At 37.1% G+C, this 3,786-nt stretch overlaps 1 protein-coding gene across 1 annotated transcript in view; it reads right to left on the minus strand.

The window, feature by feature from the left end:
• Positions 1 to 2,595, minus strand: part of slc7a7 (solute carrier family 7 member 7) — a 19,501-nt gene extending 16,906 nt beyond the window's left edge. The window contains exons 1-3 of the mRNA XM_014029595.1: positions 2,427 to 2,595; positions 2,242 to 2,298; positions 1,936 to 1,991 (exon numbers count right to left, since the gene is read on the minus strand). The gene's annotated coding sequence lies outside the window, so the exon portion shown is untranslated. The remainder of the gene's footprint in view (positions 1 to 1,935; positions 1,992 to 2,241; positions 2,299 to 2,426) is intronic.
• Between the last annotated feature and the right edge of the window lie 1,191 nt (positions 2,596 to 3,786).

Raw genomic sequence — 3,786 nt, forward strand, 5'->3', positions numbered from 1 at the left:
CCAGTGTGCCCTTTACACACATATTATAAGACTTATGTGAGAGGATAAACTAACACACCTGTGCTCCACCTGTGTGTCTGCTGTATGAAACTATGGTTGATTATCAAACTGTATTCTCAGTGAGTTTAAAGGACTGGTACAGTACACGGTTTAATGAAGGTGAACATAATCTCAGTTAATATAGTTTGAGTATTACTGCATCACAACAGAAACATTTGGTGTTCAGTTATCAACGAGTGCAGACAGTTAAACTGAGCACACACTGAAGACATGAACAACAGAAAAACCTGGTCACACAACTGTGGGTGCTTCAGACCCCATCCCCCACGGTGCATCCCCACCAACTTTCAGCACAAAGTTACGCCCTTGAATTGGGGGTGTGGGGGGTACTGTTTGGTGGGCCTGATGGATAGAGCTTCATCAGAGCTAAACAACCAAAGAAATCTGAAGCTTCTAAATTGAACAGTTTCTGAGTTATAAGCACTTTTGCATGTACAGACACCCCCTCTTTGAAAGGAGCCCCCTCCTCAAATTTGGGGTCTATCGTAAAACTGTTGGCTGGCACAGTGTAGGTCAGACTCATCTACAGTCCTGCCAAATTTCATGTTGACAGTCCTGCCAAATTTCATGTTGATCGGTGCAGCTGTTTTTGTGGTACGGTTGACCAAAAATCWCCAGTGAAAAAAATAAAAAATAAACAGTACGAAAACAATATGACTCCCGCTTATGCGCGCGGGGGTCATAATAATGTAAAACATGTGGAAGAGAAAAATGATCATAATTATTTAAATGCTTGATAAACAAAACTAAACACAGCATGTGTTTTAATATTTTGTCCACATTTTATCCTTGATGAACATGAAGTTATTGTTTCTTCATCTAATTAGTTTGCAGCTGCGTTCCCCTGCTTCCGCGGGCTTGGACCCCTAGGCATTGAGGTCTGCATATTTTACCTTTTTCCCTGCTCCAACACGGCTGATTCAGTGAATTACCTCTTCAAGTTCTGCWGAAGCCTGATTATCACCTATTCATTCAAATCCGGTGTGTTGGAGCAGAGAAACAAGTAAAACATGCAGGGCTGYGGCCCTCAATACCCACCCCTGTTCTATACATTTCCTTAAATTTGACTAAATCTGAATGAAGTTTTGAATGAAAAAGAAATGACTACAGATATGTTTGCTCTGTTTTTTTTTTGTTTTGTTTTTTTTTTTTGTGCGAATTTATCCAAATCTTGTCCAATCTGTCCGTCTATTCATTTTCAGTCTCCAGCAGTGACTGTGTGAGGGACAGGGGACACCCTGGACAGGTGTCCATCCCAGTCAAATAAGACAAACAACCACTCAGAGTTACCAATGAACCTGGCATGTAGGTTTTTGGTCTGTGGGAGAAAACCAGCGTACCTAAAGAAAACCCACAAATGTACAGGTAGCACATACGAACATCACGCCAAGCAGGAGGCAAACATGTAACCTTGCAAAGTCTCTAGACTTTGATAACTACCTTAAATTTGATGAAAGGTGAATGGAGTTTTGATTAAGAAAATGTTCACACATTTTATTAAGGTTTTTTTGTGTCAAACCATCCAAAAAGATGAAAAACAACAAGTTATTGTCTCTTCCCGTTACGATTTTATTTTTTAGAAGCCCTCTAATTCTAATGAAATGTGCTACTACACACAYTATTTTCTAATTATGTCTTAAACAGTTTATCCCGGGTGTCCTCTTAATGAAGAGAAACAGACACAAGTTCATTAAATGAGCAACATCAGAGATTAAACCTGCAACAGAAAGATGCTTAAAAATCTCCAGATAGACAGAAAGTCCTGTACTTCAGGTCCAAAGATAGCAAACAAAACGCACCATAAAAAGGAAGTGATTTAGTCCAACCTGTTGAGATAATGAGATRAACTGATATGAACGCGTGCTAACGACTTACCTTCTTAATGTCAGAAACTACGAACCAGAATCCAAAACCAGCAGTGGAAGTGAGGCCTGTCAGGAGAAAGTGAGAGGATGAGTGGTTCAGGTGGCTCCAGGTAACAGATCAACACCTGGCTTCTTCATGGAGTCACAGAGAGGTGAGGCTCTTTACAGAACCACAGAGCAAGGTCCAAGGGCAGCTGATAAAAAAAAGTTCTTCATGTGCTCGACTTGACATCCTGATCCAGAAATATCCCTCTGCTCATCATGATGATAATCATTTAAAACATAATGAAGGGATCAGATTTTATAAATGACTCACCTGGTTTACATGATGTCCAGCTGTGCACCACTGACTGGCAGATGCTCTATTTTCAACCTAAAATGACATTTAAATTGAGCTGCACATGGATTAAAAAAAACATGACACTACAAGTTAATAAATGATCAAGTTGAGCTTTTCCTGTKTGACTCATTAAAAATAGCATCTGTTAGAATGAAACCCACCTGGTCTAGAAGCTCTCAGGTGAAGTGAATCACACAAACAGTTTTAATGTTCGCTCATAAGCGGTGGGAGAAAAAAAATCCGATTTTTCTTCAGTTTTCAGCGGCAGCTGGACGCATCTGTGCTCCTCCTCTGTGTCTGTCTCCTCCTGCTGGCTGTTTTCACAGGAGCRCATGTTGTAGACTTTTATACATTTCTGCTTTATGACGAGTCACTCACCGAGGAGGTGGAGGAAAAATATATCTCCGACATATCAAAGCGACAGGCGCTGTCATATTATAAAATAAAAGATCAAATAAAGCCCTGAAGGCTCTTATCATTATTAGTGAGTGTAACATCCTGTACTTTTAAAAGGTACATTAAAATCGTTAGTTAGGGGTAAATGTTTTTATAGTCAAATACACAGGCCACTAAAATCCTTAAGTCGTAATTTTGCCATTGCTAATGCTAATTGATGAGCCGTGTGCCAAATTCTAGTTTTGTTTAACTTATAACTAATAATAATTTTAAAAACAGTTTTAATGTAAAGCTTGTGTGATTATAAAATAAAACTTTAAGGATGTCACATTTCCTTGACTTTTTCTTGTTCTTTAAAACAGTTTTATTCATAGACTTGAATAAGAACCCTGTTAAATACACCTCATGGTTTTATTGTGAAAGGGCGCCCTCTTGTGGCGTCAAAATAAAACGACAACAACATGAGACCTGGTTTAGGGTGTTTTGTAAATCATTTAAAAATAAAAACTCCACACAGCTTTTTAATGAATTGATTTGATTGGACTGACAAATTTTAATACAATTCGTATGTCCAGACTGAATATGTTTGACTAATTATGTTCATTTTTTAAAGTCTTACCGTTTTTTGTTTGTTTATATGTTTGTTTATTCTTTTTTCATTAATTTTGATGTGTGTGTGTGTGTGTGTGGGGGGGGGGGGGGGAGTTACTAGTCTCTAATACATACACATCTAGTGGTTAATAAATCTAAAGACCATTGTATTCTACATAATTACATAAAAGATAGGAACAAGTTTTCAATTTTTTTTCATATTTTTTGTCATCTTATACTCTTGTGTCATTAGTTGTCATCTTGTGTTAGTTATTATTTACTTCAATAAAGTTTAATACATTTATTAAGATGTAGATGTATGTGATGTTCGTGTAAAATATAAAAGTATTAGGATGTGGATGTAGTATTTATTTCAAACATTTACTGGTTAAAGTTGAATCATGGGTGAATAGCGCCCTCTTGTGGCTTTAAAACAAAAACAACAAAAATGAACTTTCAGCAAATGTCACCTGTAATTAATTTTATTAACTATTTCTTTACTATGTTATTGTGATTTTTAATACGTTATAATTA

This window comes from Austrofundulus limnaeus, unplaced genomic scaffold (genome assembly GCF_001266775.1).
Source record: "Austrofundulus limnaeus strain Quisiro unplaced genomic scaffold, Austrofundulus_limnaeus-1.0 Scaffold925, whole genome shotgun sequence".
Taxonomy (NCBI): domain Eukaryota; kingdom Metazoa; phylum Chordata; class Actinopteri; order Cyprinodontiformes; family Rivulidae; genus Austrofundulus; species Austrofundulus limnaeus.